This window comes from Melospiza melodia, chromosome 6, assembly GCF_035770615.1.
Source record: "Melospiza melodia melodia isolate bMelMel2 chromosome 6, bMelMel2.pri, whole genome shotgun sequence".
Classification (NCBI taxonomy): Eukaryota; Metazoa; Chordata; class Aves; order Passeriformes; family Passerellidae; genus Melospiza; species Melospiza melodia.
Genome location: NC_086199.1, coordinates 7,867,489 through 7,893,455, shown reverse-complemented (window position 1 = coordinate 7,893,455; position 25,967 = coordinate 7,867,489). Strand labels below are relative to the sequence as shown.

The 25,967-nt window shown below is 43.1% G+C and overlaps 1 long non-coding RNA gene across 1 annotated transcript in view; it reads right to left on the bottom strand.

Annotated features, from left to right (window-relative positions):
- LOC134419744 (uncharacterized) overlaps positions 1-18,599 on the bottom strand; it is a 110,493-nt gene extending 91,894 nt beyond the window's left edge. The window contains exon 1 of the long non-coding RNA XR_010028132.1: positions 18,506-18,599. This is a non-coding gene — a long non-coding RNA (uncharacterized LOC134419744). The remainder of the gene's footprint in view (positions 1-18,505) is intronic.
- Between the last annotated feature and the right edge of the window lie 7,368 nt (positions 18,600-25,967).

Sequence of the window (25,967 nt, the reverse complement as noted above, 5' to 3'; positions counted from 1 at the left end):
TCCCTCACTGGTCTCTACCACAGCTCCCCTGCCCACACCCCTCCAACCCAGGGAACAGGCTGAGCTCCAGTTGCAAGCACCTGCCTCTGTATGTACTTTTGGGCTTTTTCCTTTATTATTTGAGCCTCTCTCCTGTGCTGAGTGATAATGAACTCCCATTCATTGACTGTGCGCCGATGAGGACATCTTCACATCTCTCTGCAAACAGGCAATTGTGTGCCATCAGCACTACATGTCATTATGATGCAGCTACAGTCCTTCAGCCCTTTCCTGTACTTTGATCAGCAAAGATTAATTACCCTCGACTGAATTATTAGTGGTGATTAAACCTAACAGAAAATAAATGGGACTGCAGTATTACTGGGTTATAATTTTACCAGTGTGGTCATTTGCAAGCAATTTCCTTATGCACAATTTTTTTTCTTAATCATTATTCTCTAAGAGTTTTTCTATCATGTATTAATTAGGAGGAGACAGCCAGAACACAATACCACATTGTACATTACATGACATATGCAAATCATATGCAAAGCCCCCATACAGCTCTATGTACAAAGCTCAAGCTGACTTGGTCAAAACTTTAATTGAAGTCAGTGGAGGTTTGCTCGTGGTGAAGTGTGATCTTTGTACATGCAGCTGTACATGAGCTTTGCATATGATTTGCATATGTCAGGTCATCTTGACCCAAGATTTGATCAGTTGGTTTACAGGGTCAGCTTCTATTAAAACTACAACTTACAGCGATTTCCTGTGAATTCTGAATGTGATAAATATTAAATGAGGAACTTACTGCAACCACAATAGACTTAGGCAGGAGCATTACTTTGGTCTTCCTCAGAGACTTCACGTGGCTCTCCACATCACTGTTCTCACATCCTGCCCAGGCAGAGAGTGCAGAGGCAGGCTTAGGAAGGTGAGCAGGGATATATGGCACCCTGAGCACTGCCACTGTTAACTTCCCTTCAAGCCAACTCAGCTCTCAGAGCTGAAATATAATTTATATTATATAATAAATATAGAATATCATAATATAATATAATATAATATAATATAATATAATATAATATAATATAATATAATATAATATAATATAATATAATATAATATAATATAATATAATATAATATAATATAATATAATATATATAGTATATTAATGGGATAAATATATTAATATAATATATATAAGCAATACCATCTATATTATGAAATATAAGCTCCTGGCTTTCACTTTGGCTCATCTGTAGGACCAGGTATTCTCAGATGTTTTGTTACCAGAAGAGCTCTGTACCACTTGTTACCTCTAAAGCATCTAGGATTTGCCTTCCATTGCAGGGACAGCATTTTATTGCTAATTATACTCTTTCCCCCTCCAATTCATCAATTGAAAAAAAAAAAAAGATTGTAAAGAAAAAAAAGATTGAAAATTTTTATTTTGCAACACTGTCCCTCACTGCCCATATCAACCCAAGAGGCAAATAAATTCTTCACCCCAGGCTTCTCATTCCCCAGCCAATAGTCCCTGGAAAGAGAAGGAATTGCTGGAACAAGCCTTCTTTTACATAATGACAGTCCATAATTTTGCAGTCTGAGCAAGTCTTGGTTTTGGCTTGAACCATAAGGTCACTCATTAATTAGCCCAATCCCCTTCTTCAGCCAGACTTTTTCTTGTTCACAACAACGGTTTGCTCGAATGTTTTTGCTGCCTTATTCTGAAGCAATTCTGACTGCAGGCTGTGAGTGCTGTGGTGAGCACGGTGGTTTTAAACCCCTCTGTTGTAACTCCAGCCTGGAAGTGCCCTCAGAGCACCACTTAATGGTCTCCCACAGGCTGCACCATTACCTGGGAGGACAGAGCTCCTGCAGTGGCCTTGGCTCCAGAGACAGAAATAACCAGCAAAGAGTTTTTTGGTTTTTTTTCTCTGAGCAGAAAATCTCTTCTCTAAACCAGAAAACAAGTTGCTTTTTATAAGATTGTAATAAGGTCAATAAGAGGCCTTCCAAGGCAATACTCTGTCTCCCGCGGTGACCAGTAGTAAACACTCAGGGAAGAGAGGGGCTTGGGGGTTTTGAATTTTAACTCTTCTTTGGCAAGGAGAAATAATTCACAATACCCGAACTAATACAAATATTTTCCTCATGTTTCTGGCAAGGGCTGTACAACATGCAGTCAGTAGGAGTTACTTGGTTTTTCTGACTTCCAGAGCTGCAGAAAAAGCTCCTGCTCTGTGATTTTGCTCAGGCTTTTCTTTTCCATCACTGAGCTCCCTCAGCTCCTGAGCCATCTCTCCCTTCCTGATAGGCATCCTGCACAACATGCATGCAGTCACAGCAGGCCTTCTTGTGGGACTCGAAAACCCAGAGTCCAGCTATAAAATTTTGCCAGATAACTCTTCAATTATTTGGGAAACCAGCTACAGGATCAGCTTTTATTCAGTGAAATCCGCACAACAGCCTTATAATTTTAGTGTCACGGTAAAGAACATGTTTTGTAAAACTGCAGGGGAAGACAAGTGCCAAAAGGGACCCTTTCATTTGATGGTCTAGTGTGTAAATAAGCCCTGTATTTGTTAAAATGCTCAGATAAGTAATTTGTGACTCTGTCAGAGTGATAGAACCGAGGTTATATATAAATATACACGTACACACACATGCACACTGCAGATCAAAAAGGCAGCTGGCTGTCAAACATGAAAAAGAAAACAAAAGGTGTAATTGTCAGCTGTCTGCCTTGGACACCTGGAGCAACAGCTAATGCAATCATCTGAAAGGCACCTCCGAGCTCCTGCCATGGCGGTGGCTTTCATGCCAGGCAGAAACTTCTTCCAAAGGCAGCTAAAAGCCCACTGAGCTTGATTTAATTTGTCTACCTTCTCCTGAGACCTGTGACAAAGAGATCTGGGCAGCATGGCTTGGTTGCTCCCTTATGGGGTTGTTTCTCTTTCAGGAACAGCTCAGAAGATTTTCAGATTAGTTTGGTCGCTGTTCCCCATTAGCTTTGTACATTAGATGTGCACATCTGTAGCTAACAATGTGATTTTGTACAGCCTATGTATGGGGTTTTTTTCTTAACAATCCAACTGAGATAGGAAAAATAAATAACTGCCAGTCTGTCTTGTGGGAATTTTTAAAATTAGAGGGTTTTGGGAAAGTTGTAAAAGACAGGCTTTAGAGATAGTAGAATTGTGATTAGAGTTAAGCAGTAGCTATAAGATTAGTTAGCAGAAAAATTGTGTAAGAAATAGAAAAGGACAAATAGAATAATGGTCTGTGTATGAATGCTTGTCTAGAATAACTCCTTAAGTTGTAAAAAAGTATATTTAATATGATATTAGGAAGTTCTAAGCTTAATAATGGAGTTTTGTGTATTTTTTTAAGGCTTACAAGTAGGTATTGCATTCAAAATAAGCAAGCATTGTTTTAACTGAAGCTACATGTGCTTACAGTGGGTGAATGGAACTACCATTATTATGCTTTTGCTTTGTGTAATTAGTCAAAAAACTTTTAAAGTAAGTTGTAACATTAAGTTCTCGGTCTGCTGCCTGGGACGTGAGCTGGTGGCATCTTCCCATTGTCATAACCATGTAATGAGACTGATGCTGGAAAATAAAGCAGCTCAAGGAGCGTTCCTAGCAGTCCCATCCCATTGGTGATTTGTGATTTGTACATAGCCCCCAACCAACAATGTCTGATCTGTGAGGAGCCACCCTGGTTCTTCCTGCTCCAGAGCGCTCTCCTTTCACAGACGGTGCTTTGCCTGTGCGGAGCGGCTGTGAGGGCAGCGGGGCCGGCCCTGCCCGAGCGGGTCCGTGCGGTGCTGCCATCCGGGCCCTGCCCGAGCGGGTCCGTGCGGTGCTGCCATCCGGGCCCTGCCCGAGCGGGTCCGTGCGGTGCTGCCATCCGGGCCCTGCCCGAGCGGGTCCGTGCGGTGCTGCCATCCGGGCCCTGCCCGAGCGGGTCCCCGTGCTGCCATCCGGGCCCTGCCCGAGCGGGTCCCCGTGCTGCCATCCGGGCCCTGCCCGTGCGGGTCCCCGTGCTGCCATCCGGGCCCTGCCCGAGCGGGTCCGTGCGGTGCTGCCATCCGGGCCCTGCCCGAGCGGGTCCGTGCGGTGCTGCCATCCGGGCCCTGCCCGAGCGGGTCCCCGTGCTGCCATCCGGGCCCTGCCCGAGCGGGTCCGTGCGGTGCTGCCATCCGGGCCCTGCCCGAGCGGGTCCCGGCGCTGCGGCTGCCCCGGCTCGGAGCTGCCGTGCGGAGCCCGGAGCCGCCGCCGCGCGGAGCCGCCGCCGCGCCTCGCTGGGCCCGGGGCAGGCGAGGCAGCGGCTGACCTCAGGCAGCACCGAGCCAGCGCTGTGCGCTGCCGCGGAGAGCTCGGATGTGCCCCTGCCAGCCTGCCCTGCGCTTCCCTCCAGCTCGTCCCAGGCTTAGTCCCAGGGCCAGTCCCAGCCTCAGTCCCAGCCTCAGTCCCAGCCTCCGTCCCAGTCTCAGCCGCGCTCTGAGCCCGCTGATCCCTCTGGATTATGCAGCAAATCCCCCTGGTGCTCTGCAGGCACAGAGCTGAGTGCTGCTTCGCTGAGTTTTTCTGCCTCTTGAGTTGGTGGCATCTCCCCGTCTGGAGCGGGCGGTGACAGCGGTGACAGCAGTGACAGCAGCCGCGCCGTCCCGGCCCTCCCAGGGGTGACAGATCTTTGGCCCCACAGCGCACGGTGCTCTCACACTGCCCCAGGGCTCGGCAGCCTGCTACCCCTGCCAGTCTCGGAGGGCTCCCCAACCAGGACAAATGCCAAAACACGCTCGCCCCTCTGTACGCAGGAGGGTTTTCATCCCAGGGACTTTCCTTGCCCTGTGACAAAGCCTCAGAACCCTCCATCCTACAGACGTGTTGCTGCAATGTCCTCTTGCTGTTAAAAATAACCTTTCTCCTTTTGCCTCAGGTATTAAATCTGGTCCCAGTAATCAGGGTTTGTGAAGACAGTGCAAATCAGTTACATCAGAAATGCACTGTATTCTAGCGAGAAAAAACAGGTTATTTCTTTTCAGCATCATTGTCCTGAATTCAGAGTTCAGTACCCCAAACCATCTGTATGGTACACAGCTGGATTACTGGCATAGCTCCTCTGCACTGATGGAGCAATGCACAAGCACAGCAAATTGGAGTCTGGGTCTTAAAGATAATACAATGGAGCAAAACTCTACCTGGCCTTTAATTCACTGGAAGAAGAAAAGAAGAGCAGGTGCCAAGGGAAATGCTATTGCCTTGCAGGCAGAGGAAGCAGAGTGATTTCCAGCAGCTCTGGAAGCCCCAGTTGTTTTATTTTGCAGGGAGATTCCCATCCCAGCTGTGCCAGCACACATGCTGGGAACATTTTAACTGGAACTGGCACATATGTCTTAAAGAAATGGCTAATTCCCAGTTCATGTAAGAATCTGTAGCCTCTCTGTGCCAAGGGCTGTAAGGGAGAAAGACAACCTCATTCCCTAGAGGATGTTATTATCTCCCCAATATTATTATTCCTCAAATTCCATAATATTCAAGATATTATTATTCCTCCAAAGCCTTGTCAGCATGAAGCTGCTTGTAATCCAATCCGCGCCGTACGGCAGCCAAAGATAGAGCCACCCTGAGAGGAATTTGGCGCTTCCCTGGAGAGCAGAGGAAGGCAGCTGGAGGCTTCATCCCTCCTCAGATTAGGGGTGTACAGGCACAGACCCCCGCACCCTGGGCTGATTCGAGCCCTAATGAACCCAAAAAGCCAAGGTTTTAAACCCCCTCTGCTTCTCCCCCTGGAACAAAGAGTGCCAGCAGTGCAGCCGCACATGACTCTCCGCATCAAAGCCCGGCCCTAAGCGGGCAGGGTTAAGCCTGCCTGAGCCGTGTGAATGGGAAAGCCCAGGACTCTGCCTGTTCTGGTCACTTGTAGCCTTTGATCACAAAAGTGATGCAGATTGTGTAAAAAGGCAGCAATGCTCTCCCCCTTCCCCAGCTCCTGAGCCAGGCTGCCCTCCCCCGGGAAAGAAGACAGAGGGCTCGAGGGCAGATTCGCCTCTCTTGCACATCTAGAGTGATTGCACTGACGTCTGTGGAGTTATTTCAGGTTTGGACTTGTGTAAAATAGATCAGCTTTTCATCGGAAGATTCTTGCTTGGGGCAGCAATTAGTTTTGCTCTCCCTGTGCTTGCTCTGGGAAGCCCAGATCACTCACACCATCTCTCAGCAAAGTGAGCCAGGACGACTCTGTTTGACAAGGTATCTTAAGCAGCTATTCAGCAGTAAAAAGTGAGACTGGGATGTGATGGGCAAAATCAAGACTGTTGCTGAATTTGCTCAAAGCAAAGGAGTTTTAAAAAATATATAATCAAGGGCAGAGAGGCAAGGAAGCATTTGGGTCTTCATATCCCACCTAAACACGGTGTCCATCCTTCAGTGATTCATGACAAGAAGAGAAATTGCTTTAACACTAAACCTATAAAGCCTCATATTTCAAAAAACACCCTGTCTTAGAAATATTGCTTCTTGCTTATTCAAATTCATCCTATATTCTTCCTCTAGTATCCGGCTAGAGAAGAAAAAAACAGCATTCTCCTTCTCCTGTATTTTCTTCAGATTCAGTCCAGTGGAAATTTAGCAGCCCAGATTTACTCAGGCGTTTTGAAGTCAGGCTGTGGCTCCTGCTACCTGATCCCACTCGTCTGGCATCTGGCACAGTCCTGCTTTTGTTGCCTATGACTTAAGCATCAGGCTTTACTGATGTGTGGCCATATTTTGCTCAGCCCTGCAGGTCAAGTGAATTCCATGTCTGTATTGGTTCCCAAGGGGCCAAGAAGGCGGTCGGGTATAAGCTCTCACATAACCTCTTCTTCTCCAGCCAACTTTCCGAACGGCTCTTATTGCTCTTCATGTTCACTGAGGGGCTTTTATTTAACTTGGCAATCGCTGTCACTTTTCATGTCCATTTCCGCCCTCTCCTTTTGATGTGTAAATTATCCCTGGGTATTGGCAAACAGGACAATTTGGGTATTGCTGAGCACCCCTAGCCTGACTTCCCCCCACCTTCCACAATCATACAGGCCTCATTGACTATCCTTCCTCCAGCCCCCACTTTTAATTTGTTGAAGTAGACTGAACATACACAGTCAGTAATTTGACCACGTTTAATCAGACACTGCAGCTTTCTGTATCCCGAGTCTCTGCCCTGATTCCCTTCTGATTTACTGGATGTACAAACTGGTCATGGTGCCAAAGAGGTCCTGATGCAGCGAAGTGTTTTGGCACGTGGCTTTAAGAAAGGGACAGAGCTCTGTGCTGAGGAGGGAGCAGATTCCCCAAACCCCACTGCAAAGCCAGGAGAGGGTTTAAGTCCAACACTCTTTATGGCCCAAGGGCTCTGCAGCAGCAGCAGCAGCACTCTAGATCCAAACAATCCACCCAGTGTTTGGAAGGAACCAAGTTTAAAACTTGGTCTTGAAGGGAGCTCAGATCTAAGCTTTTGACCGTGTTCACAGGGGTCTCAGGTTGAGGGAAGAGACGAGGATCTGACTCCATGTTTCAGAAGGTTTATTATTTTATGATATATATTATATTAAAACTATACTAGAATAGAAGAAAGGATTTCATCAGAAGGCTAACTAAGAATAGAATAGGAAATGATGATAACAAAGACTCTGTCTCAGACTCTCTATCTGAGCCTGCTGACTGTGATTGGCCATTAATTAGAAACATCCAACATGGGCCAATCACAGATGCACCTGTTGCATTCCACAGCAGCAGATAATCATTGTTTACATTTTGTTCCTGAGGCCTCTCAGCTTCTCAGGAGGAAAAATCCTAAGGAAAGGATTTTTCATAAAAGATGTCTGCAACATAAGCTTACCTGTGAGAATGCAGCTGAGCATCTGCTGTATTTTCTAGGGCTGTTTCCCCTTCACTTCAAGTGCCATCATGCTCTTGGGACAGACACATGGTGTGTTACAGCACCTCAGCAAGAATAACCCATGGCAATGTGTCACAGATGTCCTAATGAACCTTTGTCCAAGCACTCTCTGCACTCCACTTCATTAACCCTAAAGTGAGGATAGCACAGAAGTGGTGTCAGAAGAACACAGCGCCTGTGAGCCCAGACCAGGACACACGTAAGCAGGAGGCTGGTTCAATAAATTGTGTACCAGATGAAAGCCTAAATGAGGGACCACTGAAGGGTTTCTCACAGAGAGTCGAATTATCCTGCCTAGGGTGGTTGGTCAGCAGCAGGAAGCAAGGAGAGAATGATGAGTGTGGTTAGCCATGGGAGAGAGGGACTGACTTCCTCTTTTCTGTGCTTGACTGGTTTCCAGGGAAGGGGAACGGCTGTCATCTGGTTACAGTGGCACATGTCCTTCCTGTATTTGCATTTCAACTCAAGGGCATCCAGAGCAGCTGGAAAGCAGCTATTTTGTCCTGTTTAAACAAATAATGTGTGTGTGGCAGGTTGGCATTCTCACCATATTCAGCTTTCCCTGTACCATCAGCTATGAGAGATGCTTATAGCTTGAGACTCAAAAAATGAAAAGGTTCCTGACTGATTTTCTCAAGTTTGACCAACAGGTCCAAAACCAATCCCTTTCTGCACAGGCTGGTGTGGTTAGAAGTAAGTTCTGTGCTTTTCAGGGAAGAGGAAAGCTCAGCTACAGCTTGTCTTGTTGGGAGAGGGTCCCCTCCTCCTTTAACCCAGAGGAATGACCCACTCTAATAAGCTGGCTCAGAGTGTGACATCCAATCCAGCAAAATACCTCTGGGTGTGGGAAATGGTAGGGCACTTCTTATAAATACATCATCCAAAAAAAATAAGGGAGCAAAGTGAGTGCAAGGAATTATCCTTTTAACAGATTCACTCAAAACACACGCTCAAGACCTTTAGTTTTCCTAGGCTAAAGCAAGGGCATCAATCTTGTTTTCCTGGGACTGTTAGCACCTGAAAAGCCAGGAGTTCATCTCAGTGACTTTGAAGCAGTAAAACCTTGAAGATATAATGTGGCTTAAACACATGGAAATTCCTCCAGGCCTTAATTAATTTAGTATTCTTCCACAGAAAGACTGTTGGCGTAGTAAATTATTCATTAGATATTATAGACTCACTGATCTCAAATTTCATACAAAATTACAGCAAAGCTTTCAAAACGTGGGGGAAGAAAAAAAAACCCAGCTCACAAATTAACCCTTGCATAATGCATTTCTAAAATTACATCCATAGGGGATATTTTTTTGGTTGACTTTTTTTTTTTTGCATGATTCTATCATTATTGCTAATACATATAATTGCCTTTCATTTAATGAGACACTACTAATTTCATATGAAAACCAACAGCCACTACCAGCAAAACCCAGGAGTTCATTTTACAGAAAACTGAGACATATTCATTCCTAGTGCTTTAGTTGTTTCACTCCAGGTGTAATAAACCAGGCCAGTGGACAGAGCATGTCAAATAGCAGTTGCTGGTTGATCTGTCTCATACTCTCAATTTTATTCTGCTTGCAGAATCCTCCTGATATAAACACACCACACCATAAAACAGATTAACAAACAGAGCATAATTAATGGAAATAATCCAAGCCCAAATGACACCCAGCTTGGTGCTCTCTTACAGTGAATCCTTGCAAATATTCCTCTCCCAAAACACTAAGAACATAAGCAAAATATCCAATAATTTCTTTTAATTGCTGCAGAGGGTTTGAAAACCTGGCAAGTCAGGTCCATAACACACTATGAAATATTCCAAGAGCTGTATTTATTTACTGCAAAAGCTGCTGAAATTTAGACATTTTCTCAGGTAGAAGAGTATGTTGGATAATGGGAGTGTCTGTTAAATTTTTTTCATGAAGAGAATCAATCTCTTTTTCTGAAAGAGATAGTTCATATGCATGCAGTGACAGTAAAAAGAATTTGAATTTATATTAATGCAGCCAAACAAACCACTCATTGTTGAAAGTACTCTGTGATTTTGTTTAGTTAATAAGATGTTAGAAAGCATTGTATGCAACCAATGCCACAACATATTCAATAGAAAAATCAAGACATTAAATATATTCACTCTGGACTGAGATTAAACAGATCATCATCAAACACTCAATAATCAGTTGTCTGACTATTCATTGTCACCCACCAAGTTAGCTGGAATGCAAAACACACAAACAGAATTGTAAATGCATCTCACCTTCCCCTCTGCGAGCTGGTAGAAGCCTGAATCCTTATTAATATTGAGCAATATATCCTTATTGATTTGGTTTTAACATCCTCATTTCAGGCACACTCCTGCATAGAGTCACCTTCCTTGGTGTCCCTTCATCCAGTCTCCCCTGGGATGCTGAACCACCTGGACTGGTGGGAGAAGTCCCTGCCCAGAGCAGGGGGATGGAACAAGGTGAGCTTTCAGGTCCCTTCCAACACAAACCATTCCATGGTTCTCTGTTTTCTATCCTATGTGATTCCAACCCTCTGCCCTTGCCACAATTCCAGACTTTGTCCCATCCACCCTGGATTCACATCTCCAAGTTCCCCATGTCACACCCAGCTTGACAGCCAGCCTAGGCCCACAGCAACTTGCTGACTGCTTGGGGGGCTGCTCACCTGTGGGAGGGATAAATTTCTAATAAAGTTTTTCTCCTTGACCCAGGTCTTGATTTGCACCGTGTGTAGGAATGTAATATCTGAGAGGTGGCTGCCCTGGGTCAAAGGTGGCTCAGACCAGCCAATGGACTCAAAAGTTATTAAGAGAATGACTGACAGGCAGGCAGAATAGGATCACAAGTCTCATTCCCCTGGGAAACAAAAATAGAAGGAATTGGAGATTTTTTTCCAGCAAGATTGAAAATTGAAGTGCCTACAATTCAGGTGTAGGGTCCTGGGAGGGGGGAAACAGTAGTAAGCGAAATTATATTTTCCATTTTTTTTTGTATTAAATATCATACAATATTTTTTAATATGCAGAGGTATTATTTTTTAAAACTAGATCTAAATTTTGGCATGATTAGGTATGGTCAGAAGCTGTACACTACATAAATAGTTGTAGAAATAGAAACCAAACACCATGAGGTAGCCAGAAAGTCATAAGAGACTGAGACACCAAAGTAGTTAATTTTAACACAACTGAGTCTTTAGGCTAAGTTTTAACATAGCCAGAGAAAGTTGAGTGCCTGAAACATGTATTTTGTCTTCCATAAGAATTTTGCACAGATCTTTTCTGTCTTTGGGAAAGTGAGGTAAAGTGATTGGAGATCAGCCCACAACCTGTCAGAGGAATTCATATATCTTACCTATGAATTTCAAAAATGAGACAAATGGAATATTTGTGTAATTTTTTCTTGCTATAAAGAGTCCTAAGGAATGAAACAGTCGTGGCAAATGTCTCCTGTGTGTGGGTCAGACTCTGCAAGCAGAGATTCTTAGAAATTTTTGGCTGAAACAAGGTCATCAAAAATGGCTTGCTGAGTAAAAAAAAAAAATAAAAAAAGATTAAAAATGTCTTGACAAATGTTGTTCTAATCCACAAAAGACTCTTGAGTGAACCCCGTACTCCTCACAGTTCTGCTGCCTTGGCTAGCAAGGTGTGCTAGTCCCAAGGCAGATGTACTTGGCAGATATCCTCCAAGATTTGAAGTAAGGGTCTTTTCATCCCTCTGCAGCTCATGAAATTAGCAATCCTGCCAGCTTTGAAGCCAAACCAAATATAAAGTATTCAGAAAACTAGAAATTCTTCTTTTTTTTAGCCAACTTCTCAGCATGTATTTATCTTTTAAACTAGAACTCCACAGAACACCTCTGACTTTTAAGTTTCCTGGCCACATGCAGGCCTGTTGGTTTCTATACAGATTTCTCTTGGAGAAAGGGACTACAAATTCTACTTCAGCCTGCATATCAAAAGGCCTCAAATTGTATCATGCTTGAGGAGCTGGATCCCACCCAGCAGGCTGATGTGATTTTGTGCAGATACTCACCTCATCCACACCCCGAAATAACTGGACATGGTCTAGACTAATCCAAAAGCCACATTATCCTATGAACACAACACTGAGTTTAAAGCCATCAACCCAGACTCACAGATCACATCTGTCTGCAAAAGACAATGTAAATGTAACTTCTCACAGAGGAGATCCAACAAAGTCCTTGAGATTCTGATTTCCAGACACATAAATCAGTTCATCATTCCTCTTCCCACTTGCTGGCTCCACGCAGGAAAATATGATTTATTTTACTAGCCCAAAGCATTCCTAGAGCTGGTCACCAACTAAGGCATCCTTCATAGCATCAGTCCTGTGGGCAATGTTCTTACTTGCTTTTCTTGGCCCTTAAATTCCCTAGGAGGGACTGCAGCACTGGCAGCAGAAAGAATGACAGCTTGGTCCCAGCATCTGGCCTGACCATTCTGCTGACTCCTTGCCATAGAAGGCAAGCTCCAGTGAGAAATAAGTGCAGGGCAGTTTCTTTGACCTGACTCATTTGGGAGAGGTCAGGATTCCTGACCCAGTAGCTGTTCCCCAGATTGCCAAGGACCACTCCCTTGGAAGACCAAATGCTGTTCCAGGAAGCAGGGAAGGGAAGAAGCAGAAGGAATGCATTGCCACAGTCAGTTCCTGTCCTACAGATATTGTGTTCATGCTTCTCCCTGTCCTTCATCAGCGTTCAGAGCACCACTGCTCTGTGAGACTCCCCTGCTGCAGTTCACCACAAGATGCACAGGTGGAGCAATTATTTACTTATAAGACCTTCAAATATTGAAAACTGCCCCCAGCATCTTTCCAAGCATATCAGAGCTTCCTGCACCCCTCTCCTCTTTGTACAGCAGTTGCCCAATGTTCCCAGTGTGAGCTATCATCAGCTTGAGTCTCACAAAAGCTGAAAGGCACAGGGAGGGAAAGCAGAATTTTTCGGGAGCTGTAGGGACGAGGGAGAATGACAACAGAAATATCCATCCACCTGAGACACACACACACAAATCTGTGAAACATCTGTGTATTGTGTGCCACAGGTTACATCACTGAAGAATGTTTTTCTTTTTTAATGTTCGTTTCAAGCTCTTCCACAAAAGAAATCAATTAATGACATACAGCCCTACTTTTCTTCCTGAACCCGTAATTGCTTCCAATTTTAAGCTAAAATTAGTCATTCATGCTATCCAAATGAGCATAGTTTAGTGCTGATGTACGTAAGTGATGCTTTAGATTGTTGAACATAGCTGATCTTTGACAGCTTCTTCTTATAAATAACAGTTTCCTCTTTACACTGGGAACTTTTCAGAGGCGACAGATGTTTGAAAGATGGGACTGAATTAGCTGAATAGCCTGTAAAACCCACCAACCTGAGATTTGCAAATATGAAACCTCAGAATTCTTACAAAGACAGCTTGCAGAAAGCATAAATCACATCTGCATAAACGCCTCTCTTTCAGCCTACATCCTTTGCACGTCACATTGTCAACATTTAACACATAATAAATAATAAACAACTTAATAGTTAACAGTGCTGACACAGACAGGCTGTGTTGCAGAGAGGAGGACACTGGGAATCCATTAAATGAAGTAAAAAGCAATGATGGTAACACAACAAAACCTTTTGTTTGTTCAACAAGACAGAAAACACTGCAGGAAAGCAGAGCTCTGTCAGGCACAGACCCATCTTCCATCTGTGGTTCATGCTGAACAAAGGGTGCTGGGGAGGCAAGGCTTTTTGATTACTTCCTAACTTAAAAAAAAAAAAAAAATTAAAAAGTTGTCTCTGTGGCAAAGCATGAAGCTGACACTTCATTCCAAGTTTAACACCTTTTGTACCTTGCTTCTTGTTGAAGAAAAATGAGCATGTTCCAGGAGCGCTTCAAATAGCCTGACTTGTACTTGTCACTCAGATAAACTGTGCTCTCAGCAGGCACAGCAGAGTCTCCTAGTGATAAGCAATTAGGTTTTATTTACATATAAACATATGCAAGTACATGTGCATGCATGAGGAGGCAAAACCAAAGGAACATGTCTGACACTTGGATAGGGAGAGATGAGTTTCATAGCAGTGCCTTTGTTTTGGCGGGAAGGAGAGGGAGTCAAACCACAACTTCAGATCAGCCCCCACATCTTCTCTGTTCCTTCCTCCTGGGGTCACAGTGTTCTTCATCTAATGGACCCTACAATTATTTTCCACCTGTTAAGCCCCTTCAGAGTCCTTACAATAACCAGTATACAAGTTATACTTTGGAGGTATGGAAGGAGAATTTCACACACAGACAATTTGCTTTTCAAAATCTCATTTTCAACATTACCTCTATCAGTAAATAAATCAGACAGTTCTAATCACATTATTATTCTATAAACATCACTCTTTGATTAGCTCTTCTCTTTGGAAAATTCATACACCAGTCCCAAACTAAATGTACTTTGTCTGTTCAAGGGATGTTCTGCATTCTATGTTTCTTAAGGAAAATGGCTTTAGATTAGTAAAAATTGCAATGACTGTTTTCTTATGCACTCAGTTAACAGCCCAACAAACATTTTGCAAAAGTCTCCCACAAGAAATAAGATAAATAGCACCATCCCACTGCCTCCTAAGGTAGAAGGCAGAAACAAATTACCCAGCTAACACACAAAGTATACAGAATATATTACAAAGAAAAATATGCATTATTAGAGCTAAATTTATATACCAATTAAGTTGTCCATCTCTTTGAAATCAGACACATTACCTTACTACTCTCAGGCTCGTGAATGGCATTTGTGAGCACTGAAAGGCAGGGGTACCAGGAAAGTTTTCATTTTTCACACTGTCATTACAGGAGCAAGGTTTCAAAGGCAGAAACATTCCAAGAGCTGCACAAGACTCCTGCAAGTCCAGCCACACACCTGCATCAATCACCACCTCCCTGCAAGCATTCATCTTCCCCTGTTCACAGTCCCTCAAGTTACAAAGGGAAGGTTTGAACAGTGCCCTGGAGAGGTGACTGGAGAGAAGCTGCTCCAACCAAACCCATGGAGAAGAATTTCCAACCCCCCAATTCACTCCATGCCCCTTGTGTGACCACAGCTGTGAGCCTGCACCTATCCCATGCTGAAGCATGGCTAAAAATACCCTCTTGTTCTGCTGATCTTTATGAATTTTGTTGATTTGGACAGAAAAACACTTATATTTTCTCATTTTTTTCTTACTCCACCTAGCAGTCTGTGTGTTTATTCAAGGTGGAGCTATCCCTTCCTCTATAACTGTGAAGCACAAAACACCTCTGAGAGCTTCCACTAAGAAATAAAAGTTCAATGCAAATAAGGCAAAAGCAGCAATCACAGAAATTGCCTCTCTTGACCAACTCCCTCTGTATTATTACAGTGTGATTACAGCAGTGAAGAAGGTGTAGGAGCAGGAGAGCAGCCTTTCAGATCCAGCAGGCTGAGCTGGGTATGGAAAATAAAATATACAAGTTCCACTCAGAAAAAGAAGGCTACAATAGACATTAAAAGAAAATCTATGGAGAAAGTCCTCCCATGCATGCTGATTTTCATCACCTTCCAGAAAATTTTGCTGGCTATATTCAGTAGGTCAGAGAATGACATGTTTGGGGATTCCTGATGCATGCAGTAAGGACTAATGGCACATTTCAAGGACATGTAAAAGGAATTAAAATGTAGCCTATTACTTAGCTTGGAGGTGCCCCAGTACCCTACCCTGTATCAGAGCCTTCATTTCACAAAATGGAAATAATCACAACCATCTTTTTCAGGTCACTCTATAATTTGTTCTCTTTCAGAGATTTTACAGTTGCTAATCTACCTAGAGACTCAGGTGGAAAGGCAGTACATAATTATGTGATTAAAGATCATGTCAGCATGCAGATGCCCAGGAGTCAAAGTTTGAACTCTTTCTGTCACTGAACATACAGGTTTTAATATGATGTCTAGAATTTCACCTCCTGATAGGCTGAAGACACCACCAAATCCTTGGGACAGAATGCTAGAATTCAAGTCCAAAAGAACAGATCCCACATAATCAATTAACAATCATGTCTGTCAAGCTCTCCCCACATGTGCAATCAGCAGCTGGGCATTGATTTGTAGGAGCTGGATTTGTCTGTAGAGCAAGATGTGTCAGAAAATAAAGCAGAAAACACAAGTTAGAATATTTATCATTGTATGGTTTTAGTTGGAAGGGGACCTTAAAGATCATCTTGTTCCTCCCCTCTCATGGACAGGGACATATTCCAACAGACCAGGCTGCTCCAAACCCTTTCCTGTCTTGCCTTGAATGCTCCCAGGGATGGGGCATCCACAGCTTCTCTGGGAAACTTATGTCAGTGTCTCACCACCCACCTAATGATGATTTTCTTCCTTTAATTTAAACACTTGGCACCCTACAGTTTCATACTGGTGCTGATACAGAGTCTCACCAAGTTCACATGGCAGGAAGAGAAACAGAGAAATACAGAAAGTGCAATTTATAGAGCAGATCCTCCTCCTCATTTACAGATTAGCAAATTTTCTCCACTTAGCCACTATGTTCACACTTTGCATAATTAACCTTTTTCATTAAAAGAAGGAGTATTTTTCTTATGCAAAACAGGAACCCAGGTGCTGTAAGTTATGAAGATTTGCTTAGAAAATCCTATTTCCAAATCCTGCTCAGGCGCATTTCCCAAACTAAACCCAGTAATATCACTGATTGAAACAAAGTGACAAGGTGGGAAGGGGAGTGAAAAATACTGAGAACCAAGGACATCACCAAATGAATAATGTTTAATCCCTCTTAATGCTACCAGGAAAATTAAGTTTAAGCTGCACATTTAATTAGTCTGCTAATGCTGTTTGATGGGCCTCCTCGTAATGCCAAGACCACTGGGATCTTCTCTGTGTCCCCAAGAAACCTGAGATTTTTCATTATGTCTGCATCTATGGCAGAGACAGGATGCACTCACCCCTCCTCCTGGGCTTCAAGCCCATCAGTATTTACACATAATTCATGTTCCTTTTGCTCATGCATTGCAGGAAGATGGCATGTGCTGCTCTCAGAGAGGTTTTGTGTTGTTGCAGCTGAGCTTGTGAAAACCTCACCTAATGCCAGGCCAGGCAAGCACTTCTAGGCTCCAAAAGGCTGGATGTGTTTGTCAGCAGGACTTCATATCCCTGGGGTCTTAAAAATAATATCTGGGGGCAAGGTGGTCAAAACACAGCTCAGAGGGTTATCAGCCTCTGTGTTAATAATATAAGGAAATCCCTCCTGTTAGGGCTTTGGATTAGAGCCACTGAAGAGTAGGTGGATGTAAAGACCACAAAGTTATTCTGTTTCATTGATTAGCTTAGAGAATTTGTTTGTTAGAGATTGCACAAGGTCAGGAGGTCCAAAGGCTCCTTAAGACTCTGTTTGGTTAATGGATTTTGAGCAGCATCACAGCACTTTAACCTTTCCTCACAGAGCTGGAGGCCAAAAGAAGCTCTCTAGCACTAATTGTTGAGGGTCAGGTTTACTCCTAGCAACAGGATCCACCAACCAGCAAGTCCAATGACACCCTCCTGATTAAAAAAAAAAAAAAAAAAAAAACAACAAAACACAAAAAAGCCACCACCAAAAAAACCCACAAACAGTAATGAACTCACCCCCTCCACACAAAAACACTTAAAAACAAACAAGCAAAAACAAACCAAATAACAAAAACAAACACACAAAATCCAAATGCATAATATCAGTCTGATCCTTCTGGGTGCATGGATTGGTCCTCTAAGGAAACACACAGAGATATTCAGACAGATCTGTTTGCAGAACTGTCTCTTTCTCAAGTTAAGCAATAGAAAATTACAAGTTTATGTGCCATCCTCATGGTACTGATTCTAGTCTGATGTCCAATAAAATGTTTTAATACAGCATAACAAAGCCTGACAGCCTATATTTTGATCTGAATCAAAGAAGGCAACTGGGGATTACAAACACATTGTGACAAGTTATTCTGACTACTCCTTCCCTGTTTTTTGTCTGAGAATGGTGACTTTGAATTTCAGTTCAATGGCAATGTTTTTCCCAATAGAGGGACACCTAATAATTGAGGAGAGATACCAGATATAAAGAGTTCTCTTCCTTACATTAGGCAAAGACACACATGCACTCCAGAGTAAAAATAAATATATGTCTGTGACCAGGCTTATCAATATGGAAAAGATTGTTTTACCAACTGCATTGCATGCCTTCAGTATTTCAATATGCAATCTGCAACAACTACTGGCTTCTTATACACACCTTTTGCTCTTTGGCAAATCCCATAAATATTCTTTGCATCCAGCAGTGGGAAATATTTTCAATGCATGTGTTCTTGATTTATAAGTTTAATTAGAAACTTTTATGCTTTATACTGAAATATCCAGAGAACAGTTTGACTTGTCTGAGCATAAACAACAGCATTAGAATTCCAAACACATCTTCCTTGGATCTGAATGTTAATGCCCACAATTTCTTGTGCAACCCTCAAGGAGAGTATTGCAAGGCACACAACAAAAGGTTGGTGTCACATCCTCTGTTCTTACCTTCCAATTCATGTAGAAATTTCAGTGCGTGCCAAACACTGTGCAAAAGAAGAACTTGTCTGAAGGCAGGAGAAGCAGCATGTGAAAACTGTGCTAGGGCAGGACCTAAGCACAGCTCTCACAGACCAGATGACACTGGCTTGTCCCCACAAAGGTAATGCATTAACTTGCAAACAACCCTTTGATTTTAACAAGTAACAACCACAGGTCTTGGTCCTGAGCGCTCAGCAAGAAAAATAACAACATTAAATACTTCCGGAATTATGCAAAAGTGAGGTGGCATCATTAACTTTATGTTATAATTAAAGAAACCAAGGCACAAGGCTTGAGTGATATTCATCAGCAACGGGAAAGCCAGCATACAATTAACATTTTTGTGGCTGCTCACCTATTACACAGAGTCCATGGAAATAGAAGGATCAAGCTATGTTTAAAGGCATAAAGAAGGAACAAGATGATTCTGTGTTTAAAACTCTGGAATTAGGGCTTAGAGCAGCAAAACTGAGATCCTAATTCTGTCACAGACTGACTAAGAGATACTGAGTGTTTCATTTAGCCCTGTCATATTCGAGTCCACTTATTGTAAAACAAGATTAAATACATTTTCTTTCTCACAAATGCAGAGCATCTCTTTGCCTCTTCAGTTTTTTCCCCATATATATTTCGTTTGGCAAAACCACTTTTTGCTGAAAAAGACTGATCAAAAATGTTCAGTCAGCCATAAATGGGGAAGAAACTTTCTCATTATCTGGTTTATCAAAGTCTGAAAGGGTCTTGGTCTTTTCTGAGGCTCTGCACAGTACTGTAGCAGAAACAAACTGATCCTAGTAGAGTGCATATTAATCTCATTCAGAGCATCAGTGGAATGGAATGAACTCATTACCTTAAGAAACAAAATATTTTTTCTAAACACAGTTCTTTGTTTGGCACAGTAATGAGTCAGAAATGGCAGTGGCAGATATTACAAAGAAAGGACATCCCACAAATTATTTTGCACTCTGAGCTGAATGGTCAAGTGTCTGCAGAGAAGGTTAATCACAGGAATAAAGACAGCTCTCCAGAACCCTCAAACTCTGGCAATAGGATTTCCACCTGCTTCATCTCACCAACTGCATCAGTCACAATTGCACCACTGAATATTTGTGCCTTGAGAAGGGGCACCATTAACAACAAGAGCCCTTTAAATATTTCTGAAGGACTGGAGACTGGAGGATATTGCAATTCCCCTGCTCCCTTTTAATGTAGAGAATCTCAGTGTAAAAGAGGCTCAACAGAAGCATTTCCTGGGCAGCTTTGACTCTGTCTCCCACCCCACACTGGCATGGCAGCTCTCCCCAGATCCTCTGTGCAGATGCTGTATCACAAGAGAATCCCTTTGCCTGTGAAAAAGAACAAAGGGCACTGACTGTGGCAGCATGTCAGCAGCAAAGAGCACTGGGGAAGAGGAAAATTCAGATCTGAACTCTCCTCAAAGAGCCAGGACTCTGAGTTCAACATAATCCATGGTTTTAGCAGAAAACTTTGATAAGGTGGTTAATTATTGGCTGAGTAACCCCTTGCTATCCCTAAAATCGATTGCCTCTCCTTCTGAATTGATTAAAGCAACCCATTGCTATTTTCTCACGATCCTGGTTGTCAACAGCCCTGTTAGATGCTCTCTCTGCAAGCAGACTATTCTCCTTTGGCTTTTTCAAGTGCAACTCCTAAGCAGAGGATCAGTCAGTAGGAAGTTTACTTTTATTTCTCTCTCTTCTCCACAGCCTCTGCTCATTGAAGTTATTGACTGACAGACCAAAGTGAAAATACCTTAACTTTGTACACTTAGTACAAAATAATCTGAAAGTTATAATGTAGCATTTCTCTCACAAAAAAAAAATGCCCCCTGATGCTTTTCACCCTTTATTTGTAAATCAATGAATTAATTATTGAGCCAATAAGTTCAGCTTCATAACAATAACTGGAGGGTGTCCACAGAAACAAAAGCATAGGGCACCTTTTTGCTTCTCCAGAGCACTCCCCTGATACAACCTCCAAGGTTCTGTGTTTTGTTATTCTGTTTGTGGATCTTTCACCAATCATCAGAACTGGGGCAATGTAGTGCTGGGACTACCAACATTGTATCTGAATGAAAGGTCCAGCTGCATCTCCGCAGTCTGGATCAAATTGTAGTCTAAGGGCTCTGACTTTAACAAACAATCTCCATCCAATATTTTATTGTCATCATATCTGGGCCACCCTGCAATTTTTGTGTTCCCATGATGCCAGTCTGTGTGCAGGAATAACTGGGGTCCCAAAGATCCAGCAATCCAAACTGATAGGACAGACTCAGGCAGAAAAAAAGGGAGTGCTATGCTGCCTCTTTCTCTAAATTGGGAGTTTAAAGCAGGAAAAGGTGTTGTGGCCAGCCCTGACTTGCAGGGTTTCACTTCTTTCTCAAGGTTCAGCTCCAAGATACTGCGGCCTTCATTGACAGCAGATGAGACAGAGCAGATCTGAGCTCTGAAGATCAAATGTCCTCCCTCCTTGACCCACAGCTCAGGTGTAGCACATATTACAGGAGAACACTGTGCTGCCCCCACAGCATCAGGACTTATCTCCGAGGAGGGAGTGTAGCAGCTCCAGGAATACAAATCATGGATATGAAGAGGTTTTCTTGTACTGGCTCCTAGAAGAACATATTGGAGAGCTGGTTAAACATCTTCTTCACTAAGTTTTTGAGGTGCAAAACATTTTGAGTTTGAACAAATTCACAAAGAACTTCTTTGTGAACACAGAAATTTAGGAGGTTTTGATGAAAAGTTAGCAGCAGCATGGAAATTGAAATTCCCTTCTGTATCAGCTCTCAGAAAAAAACAAACAACCCTAACTCATCTTATCCTACATTTTTGGCAGGATGAGAAAAAAAAATAAAACACCTTTCTGAAGATGAGGTCCAGGAATACATAAGCTTCAGAAATATGTAAGGAAGCAGCAGTACTTGTGACACAAATATACCAACTGTTGCATGGGCTACCAAATGGCAGGCAATATTTTGGGAGCACCCCACTCCCACACACCCCTACCAGGTCAAATGCACAGGAAAAAAAGAATATGTGAAGGAACTTAAGGCTGATCAAGAAAAACCACTGTCAGAACCAAGAACAAGCTCTCTCCTAGTCTATACAGTTTTAACCCTGAACCCAACAGACACATGGATCTCCTGGAAGTCAGGCTCTGTGAATAAAGCCAGTCCTACACATGGCTCTGATGCTATGAGGGATTTCAAAAGAAAAAAAAAAAAAAGAAAATGGAAGAAACAGTGTCAAAGCATAAGACTGTCACCACAGTTCATTCTTGTATCACTTTTAAATTACTCTAAGTCATCACAAGCTCACAGAACTGTCCCTTCAAAGGGGTAGGTGTCACAGAGCTGAAGCTGAGGGCATGTTGATGCAGAGCAGCAGAGAAGCAGGCATATGTCTGGATTGCTTTAATTTTGTGTGTTTATGTCAAATGCTGAAACGTACTCTAATGCTCTTGCATATTTAATTTCCCTTGTTCTTTTCAAACACTAACAAATGGGACTGCTTGCACTGCCAAGATGCTGCAAATTAAGACAATATACACAGTCAAAATGTGACCTTGAACTATTGCTAGATCATAGCCCTGCTTGCATGAGGCACAGCAGCAAGCATGTTCCTCTCCCAGTGCAGTCCCTTCTCAAGGCATGTTGTGTTATCCAACACGACAGCCTGGCAACATAAAGTCCATTGAAGTCATGGTACAGTCCAAACTTCCCATTCATTGCAATGGGAGATTGTCTGGTAAAAATAATTAGACCTGCAGGGAACTGTTCCAGAGTCTTGCCAACCCCAGTGAACAAAACCCTCAAAGCTTACCAGTTTTAGCTCAGAAGTTCACTAATGTTCTCCCAGTAGGATCACTCTTCACCATGAAAACTGAATGTACCACTGATATTTTGTGTGATGAAGACCAAGGCCTAATGAAAGGCATTTAAATCTGTGCCAGAGAAGAGGAAATTCAGACTTCTGAAAAGCAAAGAGATGTCTGAGCAGCTGGAAATACTCAGTATGATCCTCCAGCTGAGCACAACTGTGCTGGCAGACAGGAAGAAAACTCAGGAAGAAAGCAGGGCTTGCTCTTACACACCACCCCATGGACTACCCTCTTAAGGGTCTCCCCCTGCCAAAAAAACAGGAGAGGAGACAGGAGGGAGAGATCAAGAACACCACATGAGAAAAAACAGCCTAAAGTCTCAGCATTATCCATTGACCAACACAGATGAAATACAGCAGTTTTACTACAGCAGGACATACTGCTGGTGTCCTTCACAAATCTTTCTAATGATGGAACCAGACTATTCAGCTATCTTCTGCACAGAGACATATGAAGAACTGGTTACATGAGAGGAATGGTAATGCTTGGCCAATTAATCCACAGAGTAAATGCACTTATTTAAGATATAACCACTAAAGGTAGAAAAGATTTCTGGTTTTCTGCCTGTGTGACTACTGCTGACTTCAAATTGGAGAAGGGAGATCACTCAGGATGAAGAATCAGTTTTACAAGAGGAGACTGAAGGGGCTTAGCTTGTTTAGACTAGCAAAATAGCTGGTGAAAGGGAGATTTCTCTCTACAAATCTATCTTGGGGATAAACACCAGAAGACAAAAGAGCTATTTGACTTAATGGCCAATACTGGCACCAGAACAAATTAATAGAAATTGGCCATGGATACATTTAGGTTGGAAATTAAAAGAGGTTTCCTAATCACTGCAGCAATTAGGGTCTGAAACAGCCTGCCAGTGGGAACAGCAGAGCAGAATGAGTTCAGCTGCTTTTAAGACAAAACTGAACACCTTCTGAAGAGCTTAGAGATTGCTGCCTGGACTTGGGAACAGAGCTCTCAAGGCAGAGCACATTGGTCCATGGCTGTTCATGGTCATAGCAATGGGTACTTTATGTCCAACCTGCCCACAGACACAAAGTCTGCTTTATTCTGCACAAGACTGTTAGCAGTGGCTTGGTCCATCCAGGTGTTTATGGTAGCAGAATCCCCCCAGCTGCAGTAAGATTTGTGTACCCTGAATGCTTTTCAAGCCTGGCACGTGTACAAAGAAAGGGGCATTTCACCCAAAGTCCTTATCTACCTATTTCACTTAATTCAGTAGCACTAAAAGTCGTCATTGTCATCCTTCAAGGCCTCTGAGAGAGTCCAAACTGACTTTCCTTGTGGCACAGGGCACTGCCTGCCCAGCACCTTGCAGACAGGGATCTCCATAACCATGTAGGATCTCATGGAACACCCAGGGAATATCTCATCTCCCCCAGGCTGATGGCAGCTTTGCCATCAGCTGCAGCAGGACTGGGATTGACCTTGGCTGTCTCCTGCTGGCTTGTGCAGCCCAGAAACACAGAACTGACAGGTGGCAATTTGATTAAGAGCACTGGTATGAGCTGAGCAGGAGCCAGGACAGCGAGAACAGAGCCAACAGGAGGGAGCAGCTGATGGCTACTGTTCCTGCTTGGAGAGCACTCTGTCAAGGCAAAGGCCACCATGGGACCACAACAGATGATTTGTTATCCTCAGGCAAGTGGACACAGGGTTTGGCAATGGGCTGTGACTCCCTGAGTACCCAGCCACATGACAAGAGACTTGTGTGCAGGAATTAGTGGGAGAAGCTCATCGTACAAGGGGTTAGAATACAAAATCAGGTGACTAACTGGCCCGTCTGTTCCATGAAACAAAACATTTTCCCATGTTATTTTTTTTAATTTATTTTCATTTTACTTGTCTTTAAAACTGTATAGATAACATAACAGAAAGCCATTTAAATGCCTCCCCTATGATATGCAGAACAATTACCAGAGCACAAGCATCTGTAGGTTTTGTTTTCTTATTACTGGTGGTTGAATTTGGATTTGTATTTTTTACTTGAAATTTAAAATGTTGTTTTTCAGTACACTATGGGAGACCACAGATTGCAGGTTAACCTGCCTGGTTTGAAATAAACTGAAAGTCTGAATCACACCCAACCAATCCCTAATTATTTAAGTGAGACAGATGGGTCAACCCAGTCATTCTTGCCAGGAGAGTGGAGAGGTATCATTAACTGTGGGAGGATGGGAGGAGGAAACCACATAAAGCATGGAGTGCACCTCAACTAACACCATGGAGAGGAAAATTTCTCCATTGAAGGATTTGAAGACCAGAAGGCACAACAAGTCCATTCTTAGTCTTTCTACCTAGAGGCACCAAAGATCAAAAACTACCAGCAAGGCTTGAACAGAATGCTCTGGGATGCCAGAAGCCAATGCTCCTGTTAACAGATATCCTTAGAGTGACAATCACAAGCTTACTCCTGACAGTGAAGCCAGATCCAAATGTCACTGCTGCTTACCTACATTTGAGGTGAGGTTGAGAAAGCCAAGACTGCTTAGCCTAGATGAGAAAAAAAAAAATACTCAGGGGAAAGGAGAATTTGTCAATGTGTATAAATACTTGTCTGGGAAAAATAGAGATGACTGATAAACCTCAGTGGTACCCAGTAAAGTCAACAGGCACAAATTAAACACAAGAAACTCCCCCGAACCCAAGAATTAATTGCAATGGGAGTTGAATGTGAGAACTGGTTGCACAGCATAGTTGTGGAGTCTCCATTCTTTATGATATTCAAACCCAGCTGGATATGGCACTGAGAAAACTCCTCTGGCTGAACCTGCTGTGTGCAAGGGGCTTGGACGAGACAATTTCCAGAGCTGCCTTCCAACCTCAATGATCCTAAGATTCTCTTCCACAAACCACTGCTGTCTAGCTGTACAGCACAGTTCTTTTGGGCTGATTTTGAGTCATAGTGGTTCATCTTCCCATTTCCCACTGTTGCCAAAACAGACCATTTTGACATGAAGGAGTCTGTGAAACCTGTGTGATAAAAGCAGGAGGCAGGAGCACACAGGCACTGAGGCTGGGTAAACAAGGAACACCTCTGGACACAGCTTTGTCAGTCAAGAGAGAATCCCAAGGAAGGAGCACCCTTAGTGGTGCATCTTCCAGGATAAGCTGCTGTAATCATCTCATTGCAATGTCAAAAGAGCACAGAAAGATTTGATACCCCACTTCTGCTTGATTTCAGCAGGGCAACAACAGCAACTTGATGCCTCCACTATGAGGGCCCTTCTGAGACTCTTATTAGCCTCAAGAGCAGTCAGAAACCTTGGACAAATCTGGTCCCTCACCTCTCTATTCAGCTGTTTCCCTGTGCTATTGCTTTCCCTGCCCCAGCAGCTTTAAAAGAAGAGCCTATCCTTTGCACTAGCCAGAATGGATGTAACATCCAGGAAATGTTACAGTAAAAAGCATTTTTTCTCATTCCTTCTTCCTGAGCAAAAGAATATCTGACTGACTCTGCTGGCTGATGACTCAGGAGAAGTTTGTTCATGAGTGCAGAAAGAACTTGCCAATG